At 44.2% G+C, this 20,586-nt stretch overlaps 1 long non-coding RNA gene across 3 annotated transcripts in view; it reads right to left on the minus strand.

The window, feature by feature from the left end:
- Positions 1-8,908: 8,908 nt before the first annotated feature.
- LOC117346941 overlaps positions 8,909-20,586 on the minus strand; it is a 174,940-nt gene continuing 163,262 nt past the window's right edge. For all 3 annotated transcript variants that reach the window (XR_004536685.1, XR_004536687.1, XR_004536686.1), the window contains exons 2-3: positions 19,106-19,577; positions 8,909-9,104 (exon numbers count right to left, since the gene is read on the minus strand). This is a non-coding gene — a long non-coding RNA (uncharacterized LOC117346941). The remainder of the gene's footprint in view (positions 9,105-19,105; positions 19,578-20,586) is intronic.

Genomic DNA, 20,586 nt, shown 5'->3' on the forward strand with positions numbered 1-20,586 from the left:
AATTTTACTGACTCAGAACTTCAACTGGAAATGAAGAGATCCTTTTATCAGGGCTGGCCTGAGGGTATTTGATACCCTAGAAAAACTTTCCAATACACGTCTTCCCTCTCCCTTCAAGAATGGATCAAGGCCCTCCTTCCCCATTTCTAACATATCCCTTTTCTTTAATGCTATACTCCAGTATAGCCTCCCATCTCCCCACCCATGGGTCCAGCATGTCTCTCTTCCCTACCTCTCATCAATCTCCCTTCCCCCTATAATGTCTAGCATTTCTCGCCTTCCCTACCTCCCTTCCTCCCATAGCATCTCTCCACCCCTCATAATCTCCAGCATCTCTCTCCTGCCTTGTTTTCCTTCCTCTCTCCATGCACCCCCTTCCATATTAGGTTTTCAACAACTTCCTTCCTTCCATCAGAGTGATGCAGTCAGTAGCTATTGAAGATTTATTGCAGCTGGTGCAGGGCCTTGAGCAATGACACATACTTAAGGCTTACTGGATCTTATCCCTTCTGAACTTCCTGTTTCAGAGGGTACAGAGCCTGGCAGGCCTTCAACTTGCACGGATATTCAGGGTCCCAAGCCAGCCAAGAAGATCTTCTATAAATACTTACTGCTATGTTGGTGCTAGTTAGGGCTACCAGTTATGGCTCCAGAAAAAGGAGGATGGATTGAGACATCCGGGTTTTACTTCCATTGCTTTCAATGGAAGTAAACCCAGATGTCTCAATCTTTCCTCTTTTTTCTGGATTTCAGTCAAAAAAATGTGAGGTAAATCAATTTCAAACTCTAAACTTTTATAGAAATCTGGGCAGATATTGAGCAAATATATGATCATAGAAACATGATGGCAGATAAAGGCCAAATGGCCCATCCAGTCTGCCCACCCACAATAACCATTATCTCTTCCTGTCTAAGAGATCCCACATGACTATCCCAGGAGTCTCTGTCTCTACCACCTCTACCATGAGGCTGTTCCACGCATCTACCACCCTTTCTGTAAAAAAGTATTTCCTTAGATTACCATACGGTGAGCAGTAGTTGTTGGAGGCATTCTCATTTTCTACAGTTACCTCATGGGAAACTACTTTGCGGCATGATAAATTTACGTACGGAATGAATGGATTCACTGCCTCCTAACCAATGAAAACAGGCAGAAAGTTAACCGCACAGTAACTGCAACATGCAGTCTATGTCCATTTCCTGCCCCATAACAGCGCTTGTGTTAGTGTGTGATTTAGCAGACGCTGTTATGCTAATTCATGTACCAACTGCTTACTTAGCACATGTTAGTAAAGGGTCCTCTAGATGTTTTTATAGCACTTAAAACTCGATATTCTTTACCCTATAGACATTAGACATTTCCTCTGGACTTGGCTGAAAATTTGTGGGTGGGCAAATTCCCACTGAGGCTCAGGTTCCTAACGGAAAACCAGAAAAATAAATCCTTTCTCTTACAAGATTTCTGAACTTTCTCAATATAGCAGGAGTAGGTTGCTAACATCTTTCACATTTTGAAGAAAGTAAACGCTGGCAGAGAAACCCCAAAGCTGGCATTTTTTTTGGAATCACAGCATTATTATGTATGATCTCATGAAACAAATATGGTGTAACATGTGCTGTATATTCCAACAAGATGACATTTGTTGAAAAGGCTTTCTCATTTTATACTGGTTCGACAAAAACAATGATGGCTCTGGATAGGCTCCTAATTCATTGTAGGTGTTTATTTCCAGGAGGTCGTGTCACTCACACATCTTCACCCTAGAACAGGGAATTAGATCCTGGAACTTCATGAATGCTATAATCAATAACAGTGGCCGATCAGGGTCTCCAGCAAGGAAGAACTTTTAGCCGTGACCTCTGGATGACTTCAAGAGTGCAGGCATTACAGCCAGACATGGATTGAGATCCCAAAAAGCAAAGCATGAGGATGACGTTAGGATCCTGAGTTTGCTGGCAGTGGCAGCATGTTCGTTTTGGAGCCAGTACTAGACTACCTAACGTCCCAGGAAACACATTACAATCCAGAATTAGGGATGTGTGAAGTTAGAAATACATTGATAATGTTGATAGCGTGATTTTGGCTATAGGAAGTTCAAATGGAGTTAGAGCAGTGGTCTCAAACACGTGGCCCGGGGGCCACATGCGGCCCGCCAGGTACTATTTTGAGGCCCTCGGTATGTTTATCATAAACACAAAAGTAAAATAAAACAGTTTCTTAATCATATGTCTTTTTAACCATAAATGACAATATTATTATTAAGACTTAGCCAAAAGGAAAGATTTATAAACTATAAAGAGTTTTACCTCATGCAAAATTGTCATTTCTTTAATAAGGCATTAACTATTTTTTTCTGAGGCCCTCCAATACCTACAAATCCAAAATGTGGCCCTGCAAAGGCTTTGAGTTGGAGACCACTGAGTTAGAGTGAATGCATAGATAGCTGGACCCATCAAAGTCAAACCTCCCCAGGGTAAAATTAGAACAGGGAACCTCTACAGTGGGGCTTAGTATTGAACTATTTGTCTCCTCTCACCTTCTGGCAACTATACCAAACAGGTACAGTAAAACCTTAGATTGCGAGTACCGGTAATGTGGTGTGAGAGTGTTTTGCAAGACGAGCAAAATGTTTTTATTAAATTTTAAACTTGATAAACGAGCGATGTCTTGCAATACAAGTATGTATACACACGACACGTCATCACGACTGAGCCGAAGACGCTGCAAGGTCTTGCAATACAACTGCGAACTGTATACACGCGTCACAACTGAGCTGATGGTGGTTTTCTCTCTGACGCTGCGAGGCCTTGCAATACAAATACGCATTGTATACGCGCGTCACAATTGAGCCGATGGCTCTTCTGTTTCTGACGCAGGAGTGTCGTGACTGTTCTAAACGTACTATAGTACAGTATTTTTTATCAAAGTTTTTGGGTTGCGGAACGAATCGTCCGAGTTTCGATTATTTCTTATGGGGAAATTTGCTTTGATATATGAGTGCTTTGAATTACGAGCATGTTTCCGGAACGAATTATGCTCGCAAACCAAGGTTTTACTATAGTGTTAGTTATAAATGGAACTTCTTCCCAAGCGTCCCAGTGATTTCTTTCATTTTAATTTATCATTTATAACCCACCCATTAACTAGGCGGATTTCTGAAGGAACACTCTAGGATTGCCTAAAAGCCATTATTCAGAAACATAGAAAGATAACGGCAGAAAAGGGCCACAGCCCACCAAGTCTGCCCACTCTACTGACCCACCCCCTTACTAGGCCTCTGTAGGGATCCCACGTAGATGTCCCATTTATTCTTAAAGTCAAGCACGCTAGTGGCCTTGGTCACCTGCTCTGGAAGCTTGTTCCAGCGACCCACCACTCTTTCCGTGAAGAAGTACTTCCTGACGTCACCCTTAAATTTCCCTCCTCTGAGTTTGAGCAGATGCCCTCTAGTGGCCGAGAGTCCCCTGAGTAGGAAGATGTCATCTTCCACCTCGACAAGACCCGTGATGTACTTAAACGTCTCTATCATGTCCCCTCTCTCCCTGCGTTCCTCCAGAGTGTAGAGCTGCAATTTGTTCAGTCTCTCTTCGTACGAAAGACCCTTGAGCCCCGAGATATTTCTAGTGGCCATCCGCTGAACCGACTCGACTCTAAGCACATCTTTGCGGTAATGTGGCCTCCAGAACTGCCCACAACTCCAGATGAGGTCTCACCATGGTTCTGTACACTGGCATTATGACCTAAGGTTTCCTGCTGACGAAGCTTCTATTGATACATCCCATCATTTGTCTTGCCTTGGATGATGCTTTTTCTACCTGATTTGCAGCCTTCATGTCTGCACTAATGATCACTCCCAAGTCTCGTTCTATTGTCGTCCTAGCTAATGTTTCTCCATTTAAGGTGTAAGTTTTGCACGGGTTCCTGCTACCGAGGTGCATGACCTTACATTTCTTAGCGTTGAAGCCCAACTGCCATGTCGAGGACCAGCTCTCCAACGCAAGCAGGTCCTGTGTCATATAATCCTGCACATTACTTTCCCTTACTGTATTACATATTTTGGCATCATCGGCGAATAATGTTACTTTACCCTGAAGCCCTTGTGTCAAGTCCCTTATGAATATGTTAAAAAGCAGTGGACCCAGGACTGAGCCCTGCGGCACTCCGCTGGTCACTTCCGATGTTTCGGAGAAGGTGCCGTTGACTACCACTCTCTGAAGTCTACCACTCAGCCAATCATTGACCCATGTAGTTAGTGTCTCACCTAACCCCATTGATTTCATCTTGTTTAGAAGCCTATGGTGTGGGACACTGTCAAAAGCCTTACTAAAATCCAAGTACACTACCTCCAGAGACTCTCCGGAGTCCAACTTCCTTGATACCCAATCAAAGAAATCGATGAGATTGGATTGGCATGACCTGCCCCTAGTGAATCCATGTTGATTGGGATCCCTCAGATTCCCCTCCTCCAAGATCATGTCCAGCTTGCGTTTAAGTAGTGTTTCCATGAGTTTACACACTATCGATGTGAGACTTACCGGTCTGTAATTCGCAGCCTCTGTTCTGCTACCCTTTTTGTGCAGAGGAACGAAGTTAGCTGTTTTCCAGTCTAGGGGGACTCTCCCCGTACGTAGGGAGAGATTAAAGAACATGGCTAGTGGTTCCGCCAGGACACCGCACAGCTCTCTGAGCACTCTTGGGTGTAATTTGTCTGGTCCCATGGCTTTGCTCACCTTGAGTCTTGCCAGTTCGCTGTAAACGTCAGCTGGTGTGAACTCGAAATTCTGAAATGGGTCTTCCGCAGTTGGGTTTGCTTCCAGCTGAGGTCCGTGTCTAGGTGCCTCACAGGTAAAGACTGAGCAGAAGTATTCATTCAGTAGTTTGGCTTTGTCGGAGTCTGCTTCTACATAATTTCCATCCGGTGTTCTAAGGCGTACTATTCCGCTGGTGTTCTTTTTCCTATCACTAATATATCTGAAGAAGGATTTGTCCCCTTTCTTGATGTTCTTTGCTAGATTTTCTTCCACTCGGAGTTTGGCCTCCCTAACTGCTGTTTTGACCGCTGCAGACCTGGTCCTGTATTTAATGTCAGCTTCTCCTTCCCCCGTGCGTTTGTATGAAAGAAATGCTCTTTTTTTCTCCTTGACGAGGTACGAGATTTCATCCGTGAACCATTGAGGTTTCTTGTTTCTTTGTTGTTTATTAACTGATTTTATGTAACGGGTAGTTGCCTCCTGTAGGGTCAGTTTCAGGGTTGACCACATAGCTTCCGCATTATCAGTTTCCTCCTGATCTTGTAGCGTCTGTTGGACAAAATCTCCCATGCGTGCAAAGTCTGTGCCTCGGAAATTGAGTACCCTCGTCTTTGTTTGTGATCTAGGGAAGCTCTTCCTAAGGTTGAACCATACCATGTTATGGTCACTGGAGGCTAGCGTTTCTCCCACCGAGACCTCCGAGACACTTTCCCCATTAGTAAGCACCAGATCTAGGATGGCCTGGACCCTAGTGGGCTCATGTACCATTTGTTTAAGCCGTACTCCCTTCATGGACGCTAATATCCTCCTGCTCCCACAAGTTGATGCTGAGAGCACAATTTTTTTATCAAGTTTCAAGTTTATTTAAATTTGATAAATCGCTTATTACATACTAAGCGAGTAACAGTATAATATAAGATAGGTCTAGAGTTCGTTGTACAGCTTTAAAAGGGGATAAAAACAGACTGACAAAAACAGACAAACTCAGATACATAAGGGAAGGAAAAAGAAAGGGAGAAAGTTACAAAATTACTATTATTCAATTGAGGAGAAAAGAAAAAGCCAAATAGGGAGAGAACATGAGGAGTGGGATTAAGATTATTGAAAATTAATTATTTAAAGATTAAATGCGTCTTTAAAGAGAAAAGTTTTTAAATTATTTTTGAATCTGCTGAGATCTTTAACTTCTCTTATATATAAAGGCAGGGCATTCCAGGTTAAAGGGGCCATTACTGAATATATATCATGACGTCTGGTTCCAATAATTTTCAAAGAAGGAACCATTAGCAATCCCTGAGTTGTGGATCGGAGAGAACGTGTCGTGTTGTATGGGATTAGTAACCGATCTATAAATTGAGGTTCGTGGGGAAGTAGAGTCTAAAGGCAGATGGATTGGGAGATTCAGGAGCTTCTTGGGGAGAAAAAGATGGTAGATACCGATAATAGTTTGTGCCCCTCAAAGGCTAAGCAACATCTGTTAGTGAACATACGAGAGTGGTTGAGAGAAGCATATGCGAAGCAGGCTCTCCATAAATTGAACAAAGAAAAGCAGGTTTATTTTAGACAGGGGAACTGAGCCAGCAAACTCTTAGCTAAGCAATTATAGCCACAACACCTGAGGATTGAAATTACTCAGCTTTGGGGAGCAAGGGACCAGATGGTCCAAAAGGCAGAAGAAATTCAGGAGTAGTCTGTGAAATTCTTTTCAAAGCTCTATACATCTGAAGGGCAAAAAATACTGGAGAAGACATACAGGCCTTTTTTGGCCTCAGCTCCTTTGCGAAAGCTTATGTATGAGCAACCAAACCAAGAGATTTTGGTTAAGCACATTCTAAAAGGCTATCAAAGAGTTAAAGCTCCAAGGTTGGATAGTCTATCAACACAATTTTATTTAAAAAGTTGCCTATTTATTGGCAGACTCATTGACTGAGGTATTCAGCTCTATATTGACCGGGGAACGGGGATGGTCCTTACTGGACTTGATGGAAGAAACAGATTTAACATAAGGAGGGGAAGGATCTTATGCTTTGTAGGTCTTAATGACCTATTTCGTGCTTCAGCACTGATGTTAAACTGTTAGCCAAAGTATTAGCAAAAAGATTAAGTGGGCACAATGTGGCCACTGTCCATGAAAATCCATTGGACTTTATTCCAGGACCATGGAATAAAATACTAAGTGGAGTGGAATGAGTAGGTGTGAATCACTTGTTTATTCTTTCCAAAAGTACTAGAACTAGGGGGCACTCAATGAAACTTCTAAGTAGTAGATTTTAAACAAACCAGAGAAAATATTGCTTCACTCAATGGGTAATTAAACTATGGAATTCCTTTGAATAACAATAGGGAGAGTCGGATGACACGAACGGCACTGGGAATTCCTTGAAAAAGCAATAGCGAAACATGGTGGACTCCATGTCTCCCAGGTCGTAATTATTGGTAGCAATGAAGCTACAAATTAAGATAAGTTGAAAATTACATTTATATATTTCTATGTAACTCAGTCCTAAAAATTGTTAATAAGGGCTAACTCTAAAACATAAACTTACTGATTAAATAAGATAAGGCCGGTGATTATTTTTTTTTAGTTCAAAAAGTTTTATTGATTTTATAAAAGATGAAATACAAAGCCAACAATATGCGTGCTCCAACAAGGAGCACATTATAACAATGTCATTAACAAATGTGAAGTGCATCCACAGTGGAATAATAGTCATAAATGATTGAATGCATCAGAAATAAAATAGAAGTTGAGAAGACATTAGTTCAGGAAAAGGAAATAAGACATAATAGGTGCTAAGTTCTAACAATGTACCAGAGTAATCAGTCTAAATGATCCAAGCATAAAATAAAGAAATTGACATAAACAATATTAAATGAAACATGGTAAAACCGGAGAGGTGCCTGAAATTAAAAGACTAAGGGTGAGGCAAGATACAAATTATACAAATTATACTAATGAGATGATTTAACACCCGAAGTTCCCCGCTAATGGAGAATGGTTATGCATTAGAGGTGGTGTAACTGAGGCCTTGAATAATATGCGAATATATCACGTTAAGCTATATGAGTCTGAAATTAACTCAGAGCATACTTCATATGAGCTGATTGATACTGACATACTGGTAGACTAGGGTAGAGGGGTAGAACTACATAGCCTATAGAAAAGAGAGACAATAAAGGGAAGAACAATTGGATGGGACTCTTCTGTAAGTGTTAGTCGTGAGAAGAAAAAAAAATGCGAGAATGTTTAATTAAAGCTCAAATGCATCTTTAAATAAAAATGTATTGAATTTTCTTTTAAATCGTTCCAAAGAAGATTTTTCTCGTCGATCTGCAGGCATTTGAGAGCGTGGGAGCTGTAACGGAAAAGATTGATGTCCAATGCATGCTAAACTGGCGTATTGATGGGCAATGTAAGAGGTGTTGGGCAGTAGAACAGTCATTGTCTCAGTTACATAGTAACATAGTAGATGACGGCAGATAAAGACCCGAATGGTCCATCCAGTCTGCCCAACCTGATTCAATTTAAATTTTTTTTAATTTTTTCTTCTTAGCTATTTCTGGGCAAGAATCCAAAGCTCTACCCAGTACTGTGCTTGGGTTCCTACTGCCGAAATCTCCGTCAAAACCTACTCCAGCCCATCTATACCCTCCCCAGCCACTGAAGCCCTCCCCAGCCCATCCCCCACCAAACGGCCATACACAGACACAGACCGTGCAAGTCTGCCCAGTACTGGCCTTCGTTCAATATTTAATATTATTTTCTGATTCTAAATCCTCTATGTTCATTCCACGCTTCTTTAAACTCAGTCACCGTTTTCCTCTCCACCACCTTTCTCGGGAGCGCATTCCAGGCATCCACCACCCTCTCCGTAAAGTAGAACTTCCTAATATTGCCTTTGAATCTACCACCCCTCAACCTCAAATTATGGCGGCACATACCTACCCTAATGCAAGACTCCACTGCCACCCAGCCATACTCTCCCAGCATATACCCATCCTGTGATCAGATCCCCCAGCACATAGCCACTCCCAGTATCCAGTCTCCCATCACAGACTTCCCTCCCCCTCCCCCCACACCTCTGAGCAGACTCCCTATTGCAGACTGCCTTGTTACGGACCCTGACCTTCCCCCCACCCCTGACCCCCTGGTGGTCTAGTGGCCCAAGGCAGGAGCCATCATTGTTTTAACAAAGCATTGTTCTGCTTGTACAGATAAGACCAAATAGTTCCAGATAAAGCAGTCACACGTACAGAGATGTGCATTAGGCTGGAGTGGAAGCAGAGATTTGGCTTTTCCAAGATGCAGCCTGAAGAGGTTGTTGCGTGTGTCCACATGATTCACTCTGTTCCTAAGGTAGAGGAGAGATAAGCAGAAAAGGTAATTGTCAAATGTGAGTATTGTTTTATGCTTTATTAATTTGATATCCTGTACAGCAGGGGTGTCAAAGTCCCTCCTCGAGGGCCGCAATCCAGTCGGGTTTTCAGGATTCCCCCAATGAATATGCATGATATATATTAGCATACAATGAAAGCAGTGCATGCAAATTGATCTCATGCATTACTCATTGGGGAAATCCTGTAAACCCGACTGAATTGTGGCCCTCGAGGAGGAACTTTGACACCCCTGCTGTACAGGATATCAATTTTTAAATCTAAATGGTTTACAGTAGCCTAAAATCCTAGTAAAACACACAGCAATTGTAAATGTCTGCGATGCATTACGCAAAACGATGCTGAAAATTTTTCCTAGTACTGCCATGTCATAGTAGGTCAGAGATCCAAATTTATGTTAACACTACATTGCTGTTTTACTCGTATTTCACATTAGAGTTTTGTTCCAAGCAGTAACTGCAAAACCTCCGTGCTAACTGTTGAGGGCATTCCAATCCGTTTGTCGTTCGGGTAACACAAAGAAAAAAAATGTTTGAACGTGCTAGCTGCACCTATTGAAGCAGCGTGAACTGCATCGCATTATCTGGCACATTAGCAGCTAATATACCGAATCAAACCCTGCACTGTTAAGCTCAGTCCCTGGCCGGTCTTTGCCTATTCCAAGCCCCCTTTCCACATTAATTGCTAAAGCAGAAGTTATCACACGCTAACTACGAAGGTAGTAAGTTGATCGTTAGCATGGTTCCCACATTAATTATTACCGCACAACTGTCATGTTAAAAGCTAATGCAATTTAATAAATAGATCCTTATCCCCTGAATTCTATATATGGCACTTCGAATTGCATGTAAACATTTGGGCGTGCACCCGACTTGTGCAGGCAACTTATTTGAATGACTAGACCATTAGCGTGGACAATTGGCTTCTTAACAAGCAACTGTTAGCATTAATTGTTTTTAATTTAAATTTATAAAACAGCGACAGAGTTCAAAAAAGCGTGGGATGAACGCAAAGGATCTCTAATAAGAAAATAATGGGTATTTATTGAAGAACTAAGTTCTGTACTGGGTGGACTTGCACGGTCTGTGTCCCGTAGATGGCCTTTTGGTTGAGGATGGGTTGGGGAGGGTTTTGACAGCTGGGATGGTTTAGATAAGCTAGAATGAGCTTTGATGGAGACTTCAGTAGTTGGAACCTAAGCATAGAACTGGGCAGATCTCTAGGTCTCTGGCCCAGAAACATCAAAGAAAATAGGCAATTTAAATTATATCATGAATTTATAATGTATGTACAGTTGGGCAGACTGAATTGACCATTCATAAGAACATAAGAATAGCCATCACGCCCAGTATCCTGTTTCCAACAGTGGCCAACCCAGGACTCAAGTACCTGGCAGAAACCCAAAAGTAGCAACATTCCAGAGCTCAGATTGTTGATGTCATAATGCCTCATTCCACCAATGCCTAAGAGCCAAACTCATCAGTGATGTCACAATGGCTTGATTGTCCTACTGTATACTTGACTCACATAAAAACATAAGAATTGCCGTAATGGGACAGACCAAAGATCCATTAAGTCTATTATCCTGTTTCCAACAGTGGCCAACCCAGGACTCAAGTACCTGGCAGAAACCCAAAAGTAGCAACATTCCAGAGCTCAGATTGTTGATGTCTTAATGCCTCATTCCACCAATGCCTAAGAGCCAAACTCATCAGTGATGTCACAATGGCTTGATTGTCCTACTGTATACTTGACTCACATAAAAACATAAGAATTGCCGTAATGGGACAGACCAAAGATCCATTAAGTCTATTATCCTGTTTCCAACAGTGGCCAACCCAGGACTCAAGTACCTGGCAGAAACCCAAAAGTAGCAACATTCCAGAGCTCAGATTGTTGATGTCTTAATGCCTCATTCCACCAATGCCTAAGAGCCAAACTCATCAGTGATGTCACAATGGCTTGATTGTCCTACTGTATACTTGACTCACATAAAAACATAAGAATTGCCGTAATGGGACAGACCAAAGATCCATTAATTCTATTATCCTGTTTCCAACAGTGGCCAACCCAGGTTCCAAGTACCTAGCTAGATCCCATGTAGTAAAACAGATTGTATGCTGCTTAAGCTAGGATTAAGCAGTAGATTTCCACAAGCCATCTCAATAATGGCCTATGGACTTCTCTTTTAGAAAATTATCCATGCTAAGCTGATTTCACTACATCCTCTGGCAATGAATTCCAGAGTTTAACTACATGTGTGAAGAAATATTTTCTCTGGTTTGTTTTAAATCAGCTATATTATTATATGTGTAAGTTTAGTTGCGGGATCCACACCTATAATGTACATGCAGCATCGAAAAGAAGGCATAGGAACAGGAGCGTCATGGATGGATCAGGGACATTCCTCAAAGTTACGAGCATACTTATAGAATGAGGGGCATCCGCACCTAACTATAGGCATGAGGATTTGTACCACGTTTCCCTTGGTGTAAATGGACATGCCTAAAGATAGATGTGGCCCTGGGCGTAAGCGCTATTCTGTAAACCATGCACAGTTTATAAAATACTGCTTAGTGGGGGGGGAGTTATGTGCTGATTTTATTAGGACAAATTAATAACAAAACAAGCTGAAAATCAAAAAAATTTTTAGGCACATTTATTTATTATTTTTTGGGTCTTTTTTTTTAATGAAGAAGAAACGCATAGAGTGAGACTGGCACAGAAACTAAATTGTGATTTTTGGTTTTCTGAAGAAGCTTTTTGCGAAACGTGTCAGTACCCATTTACAACTTATCTTCAACAAAGACAAGTTGATATAATTTTAAAATTTGCTTTAATGAAAAATGGCTTTTAAGTGGTATAATTGAAAAAGGAGAGATCGTTTTGTTTGGGGCGTGACTCCAGTTTGGTCTCTCATTAACCCTATTTTTTGAGCACTTTTTTTTTTTTAATTTTTTATTTATGCAATTTTATAAAAATTCCAAGCATAAACATCTTGTACAGAAAAGTATGATCAAGACATCTCTGTTAAAATTAGTTTTCAAATCTGAAAAATAATTCACTCAAATTATAATAGGAAAAGAAAAGAACAGCTTCCCTTGATCACACACAAGTCCTCTAAATTAAACTAGATCCAAAATTTAAAGAGTATCTTAATTAAATGCAAACAAATATAAAGAAGCACTTTAACTACTACTAATAACGAGAACTAATTTCCAATAGGAGCTGTTGTTACTTCATTCTCAAGGCGTTTCATTGAGATAAATCTTATCAAGTGAGAAGGATCTACAAATACATATTTCAATGAACCATATCTAATAACACATTTACATGGGTATCTTAAAAAGAAAAACCCCCCAATTTGAGTCACTCCAAGTTTCAAATTTAGGAATTCTCTTCTTCTTTTTTGAGTCTCTCTTCAGACATCTGGAAAAATTTGAATATGGAGACCCAGGAAATCCTTGGATCTATTCTTGAAGTAAAGATTCAGGATCCAGTCCTTGTCTGGAGCCAAAGCCACAGACAGCAGAAAAGTGGCTGGCGTAGCCACTTCTCTGTCCGATTGTTCCAATATAGCGGAAATATCCAGTGGATGTTCCTGAGGTCCTTCAGCTTTTTCTTTTTGAAGAGTTTGTGCTTTAACAGGAAGATAATAAGCCCTTGTAAGGGGAGGTAGAGAATTTTATCCCAGGACAAGCAGGCAGGTATTCTCACTAGTGGGTGATGTCATCCGACAGAGCCCCGATACGGACATCTTGCAAGCATGTCTTGCTTGAAGAAACTCAGAAGTTTCGAGATGCCCGCACCGCGCATGCGCCAGTGCCTTCCCGCCCGATGTACCGGGCGCGTCTCCTCAGTTCTTTTCTTTCCGCGGAGCTGAGAAGTTCTCTTCAATTCTGCGCTGACTGAAATTTCAGTATTTTGCCTTCTTTCCCCGCGTTTTATTGTTTTACTTACTTTCTTTGACTTTTATTTCTTTTTAAAAAAAAAAAAAAAAAAGTTACAATTATTTCGTCCGGCGGTTCGGCCGGGCCGGCCTCGTGGCTGCGACCTAGCTCCTTCGACCTAGCAACGTCACTTTTCCGGCCTATGTCCCGGCCTATCACCGGTTTTAAAAAGTGCAGCAAGTGCCAGCGTGCGATTTCGTTGACGGACCCACACCGGCGCTGTCTTCAGTGTCTTGGTCCAGAACACGTTCCGAAATCGTGCCGGCCTTGTTCCACGCTCACAGCGCGCTCTTTTAAACGGCGCTGCTTACTTTGGGAGTCCATGTTTAAGATGGAGTCTTCTAAGGAGCCATCTGCTTCGACCTCGACAGATGTTTCACCGGTCTGTTCGAAGCCTGCATCTGCGACTCATGCATCGAGCATCGTGAAGCCAGCATCGTTCACACCGGCTTCTGCATCGGTTCCTGCTCCCGTCTCCTCGGTTCAGGTACCGCCTTCCACTGTTCCTCCCGTGGTCATAAAAGTGCCCAAAGCTACCAAGCAGAAGCACTCGACCACGAAGGAACGCGATGACCGTGCAGGAGGACCCCCTTTCGGTGCGGATCCCTCCATATCGGCATCGCTTAAATCCCTGCTCGAAGCTCAATTTGTTGAGCTCATGCGGACGATGGGACCGAGGCTTATCGCTAATATTCAAGGCGATACTACGGTCCCGGTCCCGAAGAGCGGTCCGCCCCCTCCTCCTCCTCCTCGTCGTTCGATTTCCCTGCTCGACGAGGGGGAGCGGCGGAGGGCGGCGGAACCCACTAGGCGGGCTTCCCTTTCTGACATGCCGCCTTTAGAGCCCATTACACCTCCACGTCACCAGGGTACTACATCGGCCCCTGATAATCGGAGTCCTGGGCATACTGCATCGCAGGAGGAGTTCTTTCGCACTCCATACCAGACTTGGGTGGCACTGCGTGAGTCGGCATCGTTGCCTCCCATGCGCTCCACTGCATCGAGTCCAATCCATTCCTTCGAGGCTTCAAGGGATCGATCGATGCATCGAAGATCACGTTCCCCATCCCGGCATCGGGAGGGGCATCGATCTCGACATTCTTCTAGACACTCCTCGCGTCATTCAGAGGTGTCTCCACAGAAGAAAATGCAGCGTATGGGATACTCATCCTCAGATTTATCCCAGCCAGAGGGACCGGAGTATGAAGAACCATCTACCTCATACTCTCCATGCCGCTCCCAGCTCTCCCTGGAACCGGAGGCTTCCACGTCTTCTAGTCCGTCTCGCCGGCCGGCCTTGGCGGACCAACTTTCCTTTTCATCCTTTCTCAGACAGATGGCGGATGACTTGGATGTGACCTTAGATACTGGGTCGAAGTACTCTAAGGAGTATCTGGACACCATGCATTTACCTCATCCTCCGGCGGAGACACTTCGGCTTCCCCTGCATCAGTTACTTGACCAGACTCTCATGCGGTGTTTGGAGACACCGTATTCCATACCTGCGGTACCTAGCAAGTTGGATGCTCGATACCGCATCGTGCACCACAAGGGGTTTGAGGGAGCTCAACTCTCTCACCAGTCCCTCCTAGTCGAGTCTTCCCTTAAACGTTCGCACCCCTCCCAAGTCTACGCTTCCGTGCCTCCTGGCAGGGAAGGGAGAACGATGGATAAGTTTGGTAGACGTATCTATCAAAATTCAATGATGGCGACTCGAGTGCTCAATTACAATTTTTTCTTCTCGTCCTATTTGGATTTTTTCTTGCCGGTACTCCGCAAGTTCACACCTTTCATCGATGCTGAGGCTCGGTTTGAGTTTGAGGAGGTGGTGGCGACCCTGTCCCAGTTGCGCCTCCAATTGATGCAATCCTCCTATGATGCTTTCGAGCTCTCGGCTCGTGCTGCGGCCTGCTCGGTCGCCATGCGTCGACTGGCTTGGCTTCGCGCCATTGATATGGATCCGAATCTCCAAGACAGACTTGCAAATGTGCCTTGTGCGGGAGCGGATCTGTTCGATGAGTCTGTCGAGACTGTTACTAAAAAACTGTCAGACCACGAAAAATCTTTCCAGTCTATCATGAGGCCTAAGCCTAAACCACAACAGTCTCGTCCTTCTAGACCGCCTATAATCTACCAAAGGCGTTATCAACCGAGGCAGGCCCCTCCTGCGAGACAGCCTGCAAAGCGACAGCCGCCTCAGAAGACTCAACAAAAGCCTCAGATGCCGGCTGCTCCCAAGGCTACTCAGCCTTTTTGACTCTCCTCCAGGGAGCATAACCGATCTCGTTCTGTCTACCCCATATTTTCCCATAGGGGGTCGCCTCCATCATTTTTGTCATCGATGGGAGGCGATCACCACGGACCTCTGGGTCCTCTCCATCGTAAGAGAGGGATACTCTCTTCATTTCCAACGGGTCCCCCCGGACCATCCTCCAAGAGAGTATCCTTCCAACTCCACACAGACCGCTCTTCTTCTCCAGGAAGCTCAGGCTTTGCTCCGGCTTCGGGCCGTCGAGCCGGTACCGGTGGATCAACAAAACCAGGGGTTTTACTCCCGGTACTTCCTGGTCCCGAAGAAGACGGGCGATCTGCGTCCCATTTTGGACCTTCGGGTCCTCAACAAGTTTTTGGTCAGGGAACGGTTCCGCATGCTGACCCTTGCCTCTCTTTATCCCCTAATCGAGCAGAACGATTGGTTATGCTCTCTGGATCTCAAGGAGGCCTACACTCACATCCCGATTCATCCGGCCTCCCGCAAGTTCCTCAGATTCCGGGTGGGACATCTGCATCTGCAGTATCGAGTGCTTCCCTTCGGCCTATCTTCGTCGCCCAGAGTCTTCACGAAGTGTCTGGTAGTGGTGGCCGCTGCACTCCGGAACATGGGTCTCCAGGTGTTCCCATACCTCGACGACTGGCTCATCAAGGCCCCGTCCGCTCCCAAGGTCATTTCGGCGACCTTGACTACCATTTGTTTTCTGCAGAGCTTGGGCTTCGAGATCAACTTTCCAAAGTCCCATCTTCAGCCCACCCAGTCTCTCCCCTTCATAGGGGCTGTCCTGGATACCATTCAACTTCGAGCATTCCTTCCTCCTCCACGCTTACATGCTCTCCTTCTACTCTGCCAGTCAGTGTCTTCTCGCCAATCCATCTCAGCGAGACACATGATGGTCCTTTTAGGCCACATGGCATCTACAGTTCATGTGACGCCTTTTGCCAGACTACATCTCAGGATCCCTCAATGGACTCTGGCATCTCAGTGGACTCAGGTGTCCGACCCGTTATCTCGTCACATTGTGGTCACTCCTGCTCTACGGCAGTCTCTTCTCTGGTGGATGACCTCTTCGAATCTATCCAGAGGTTTGCTGTTTCATTCTCCTCCCCATCAGAAAGTTCTAACGACCGATTCATCGAACTATGCATGGGGGGCCCATCTGGATGGTCTTCGCACTCAGGGGTTCTGGACCAGTGCGGAACGACTCCATCAAATCAATCTTCTGGAGCTCAGGGCCATCTTCAATGCTCTCCAAGCTTTTCAACATCTGCTTCACGACATGGTGGTCCTTATTCGCACAGACAATCAGGTCGCCATGTATTATGTCAACAAACAAGGGGGCACGGGCTCGGCCCCTCTTTGTCAGGAAGCTCTTCGAGTCTGGGATTGGGCGGTTCGCCACAACACCTTCCTCAGAGCAGTCTACATTCAGGGGAAGGACAACGTCTTGGCAGACAAATTGAGTCGTCTACTTCAACCTCACGAATGGACGCTCCACTCCGACCCCCTTCATCAGATCTTTGCTCAGTGGGGGACACCTCAGATAGACCTCTTTGCAGCCCCCCACAACTTCAAGCTGCCTCAATTTTGCTCCAGGATCTACACTCCTCATCGCCTAGAGGCAGATGCTTTTCTGCTGGATTGGAGCAAACGTTTCCTATATGCGTTTCCTCCTTTTCCTCTCATTCAAAAGACTCTAGTCAAATTGAGATTAGACCATGCCACCATGATTCTGATTGCTCCTCGGTGGCCCAGACAACCTTGGTTCTCCCTTCTACTTCAACTCAGCAGCAGGGAGCCAGTACTTCTTCCAGTGTTTCCTTCACTACTCACTCAACATCAAGGTTCACTACTTCATCCCAATCTGCAGTCCCTCCACCTGACAGCTTGGTTCCTTTCAACATAACTCCTCACCAGTTCTCTCAAGCAGTGAGGGAGGTCTTGGAGGCTTCCAGGAAGCCTGCTACTCGACAATGCTATTCCCAAAAATGGACTAGATTCTCTTCCTGGTGTATTTCCAATGCCACGGAACCTCAGCGAGCTTCCCTATCTTCTGTATTGGATTATCTTCTACACCTGTCCCAGTCTGGCCTCAAGTCTACCTCTATACGAGTCCACCTGAGTGCTATTGCGGCTTTCCATCAGCCTCTACAAGGGAAACCTTTGTCTGCTCATCCTGTGGTTTCCAAATTTATGAAAGGACTTTTTCATGTCAACCCTCCTCTCAAACCTCCTCCTGTGGTTTGGGATCTCAATGTTGTCCTGTCTCATCTTATGAAGCCTCCGTTTGAACCTCTCAACACGGCTCCACTCAAGTATCTCACCTGGAAGGTGGTTTTTCTAGTGGCCCTCACGTCAGCTCGTCGAGTCAGTGAGCTTCAGGCCCTAGTGGCGGATCCACCGTTCACCGTATTCCATCATGACAAGGTGGTTCTCCGTACTCATCCAAAATTCTTACCTAAAGTGGTCTCTGAATTTCACATCAACCAATCCATCGTGCTTCCGGTGTTCTTTCCAAAGCCTCATTCTCATCCTGGGGAATCTGCTTTGCACACTCTGGACTGTAAACGTGCTCTAGCTTTCTACTTGGATCGCACAAAGCCACACAGAACTGCTCCTCAACTTTTCGTCTCCTTTGATCCAAACAAGTTGGGACGACCGGTATCGAAGCGCACCATCTCCAACTGGATGGCGGCTTGTATCTCTTCCTGCTATGCCCAGGCTGGATTATCCCTTCCCTGTAAGGTCACAGCCCATAAGGTCAGAGCAATGGCAGCCTCTGTAGCCTTCCTCAGATCGACACCGATTGAGGAGATTTGTAAGGCTGCCACTTGGTCCTCGGTTCATACATTCACCTCTCATTATTGTCTGGATACTTTCTCCAGACGGGATGGACAGTTTGGCCAAACAGTGTTACAAAATTTGTTCTCTTAAGTTGCCAACTCTCCCACCATCCCATTGGGGTTAGCTTGGAGGTCACCCACTAGTGAGAATACCTGCCTGCTTGTCCTGGGATAAAGCAATGTTACTTACCGTAACAGTTGTTATCCAGGGACAGCAGGCAGCTATTCTCACGTCCCACCCACCTCCCCTGGGTTGGCTTCTCAGGCTAGCTACCTGAACTGAGGAGACGCGCCCGGTACATCGGGCGGGAAGGCACTGGCGCATGCGCGGTGCGGGCATCTCGAAACTTCTGAGTTTCTTCAAGCAAGACATGCTTGCAAGATGTCCGTATCGGGGCTCTGTCGGATGACATCACCCACTAGTGAGAATAGCTGCCTGCTGTCCCTGGATAACAACTGTTACGGTAAGTAACATTGCTTTCCGGTATCTTGAGAATCTCTATAAAATATCGCTTTATCATATCTCGAGGGGAAACTGATACAATCTTAGGAAAATTTACAATCCGCAGGTTATTAGCCCGAGTATTGTTCTCCAAAGCTTCTAATTTCCTCCTCATGATTATATTATCTTTAACCAGTAGGTCTTGATTTTGTTTAACAGTTATTAATTCTTTATTGGTTTCCTGCTTTAATAAAGATACATCTTGTTTTAAGGTATTAATTTCTTCTTTCTGAACTTTTATTTCTGTGTCCAAGTTTTTTATTTGAGGATTTAAAGTGTTCCCCAAATGAACTACCAAGTCCCAAAGAGCTTCTAATGTGACTTGTGGGGGTTTTACCACTGAAAATGATTGTAGTTGTGTAATTAGAGTCTGTTCTTGGATCTTATTTACCTCCGTGAAGCCTTGTCCTCCTCCAGCACTTGGTGTCCCGGTTACAGGCAAAGGTGTCCCATTCAACGAGCCCTCCTGCATGCTTGCCTCTCGAGAGGAGTGAACTTCCTGACCGGATACACTCGACTCTCGCGGTGAGCTGGCTGCCTGTGGTTGTGGCTGGTGGGGTGGCGTCCGTTCGTCAGGGCTTAAAGAGATGTCGGGCCCTAGGGAACTCGTCGCTGCGATACTGTCCAGCGGCGTTCCCAGCGGTGATGTCCCTGGCGATCCTTGTTCCCGTTGCAGTCGCCGTAAAAGTTCATCAATTGTAGCCGACGGGGGTACTAAGCGTCAGGAGGCAGCACCAGCACTTTTACCCCTCCTTTTCGGCATTTCTTATCGCTGGTAAGAGCAAGATTCCAGGCGTCTGAGCAGCAGTTAGTAAGTTGCGGCCATCTTGGATCTGAGAGTTTTTTTTGAGCACTTTTAATACCTAAAATATAAGATCCAAGTTTAGAGTGGAACCGGGTTGTTTACGGTATTGTAATTTTATTTAAAACATTTATAGACCGCGTAGTACCTAAGCGGTGTCCAGCAACAAACATGCATAAAATTTACCATTAAACGTTATAATAAAAATAAAACCCAAACAATCTTTTTTAGCCCATCTCATATGGTGAACAGTGTATCACAGAAGTTGACAACGAAATTGGCCTCATTACAGGTAGGCATCAACAAAGAGTAACTTCTTAAAGGGGTCCTCTTATTAAGGTGCGCTAACCGATTTAGCTCGCGCTAAAGATTAACGCATGCTAAATGCTAAGGCATCCATTATATTCTATGGGTATATTTAGCATTTAGCATGCGCTAAATCGGTTAGCACACCTTAATAAAAGGACCCCAAAGTTAGCACAGTTCGTACACCATCTTAAATGTCCAGGTAGTTTATTCCATAGATGTACCCCAGCAATACAAAACACTCTTGTTTTTGAAAATACATAAAATACACTTCTTTCCTTAGTCGCTGTTAATTTCATGGCTTGTTATCGGTATTCCCGTTCCTTGTTCTTTTCTATGACAACTTCTTTGCTCTGTTTTCGCTTGGGATTTTTTTGTAGGTGTCGTATTTAGAATTCAGTCCTATATATGTATTATTGCATTACAGAAATGCTGGACCACCTTAACTATATCTGCAATAGAGTCATTTGTTAGGCAACTTACAATATTTCACCTGGGATAAAAAAGAAATATATTGCTATGTAAACTGATAGCATTTGAAAGTTTTCTGTTTTGCATTAGTATACCAGGGCCATATTCACAAATCCATCAAGGATTTTCCCCGTAGGCTCTGAATGAGAAAAAAATGGTTTCATAAATTAGGCCCAAAGATTTCCATAGGTTTGACCTTTGAAACAAAGGTCATGCTAAAATACACATACTCCATTTATTTTTGACATCTACAGCATTGATATAGGTTACATCTTTTTTTTTTTTTTTCATAT

Source organism: Geotrypetes seraphini, chromosome 12, assembly GCF_902459505.1.
Source record: "Geotrypetes seraphini chromosome 12, aGeoSer1.1, whole genome shotgun sequence".
NCBI classification, from domain to species: domain Eukaryota; kingdom Metazoa; phylum Chordata; class Amphibia; order Gymnophiona; family Dermophiidae; genus Geotrypetes; species Geotrypetes seraphini.